The following is a 307-nucleotide window of genomic DNA, read 5'->3' as shown; positions in this document are numbered from 1 at the left end:
AGGCCCGCGCTTCAGGCGGCCGCGGCGCGCCCCATGCCCGGCCCGGCCCCAAGGCTCCCGGCCTCCCGCTCCGCGCCCGGCCCTGCGCGCCCGGCCGCCCCGCGCCCGCCCGGCCGCCGCCGCCGCCGCCGCCGCCGCCGCCGCCGCCGCTCCGCGATACACTGGCCGCGGTCGCCGCCGCCGCCGCAACCGCAGCCCCTCTTCATATTTCCAGGGCGCCGCCGCGGGAAGGGGCGGGGGGCGGAGCCTAGGTGGGGCGGAGCCTGGACGGGGCGGGGGCGCCTCCGGGGACCGGCAAGGGACTTAA

The sequence above is a fragment of the Camelus dromedarius genome, chromosome 32 (genome assembly GCF_036321535.1).
Source record: "Camelus dromedarius isolate mCamDro1 chromosome 32, mCamDro1.pat, whole genome shotgun sequence".
In the NCBI taxonomy this organism is placed as follows: Eukaryota; Metazoa; Chordata; class Mammalia; order Artiodactyla; family Camelidae; genus Camelus; species Camelus dromedarius.
Note: the sequence above shows the minus strand (reverse complement) of the source record.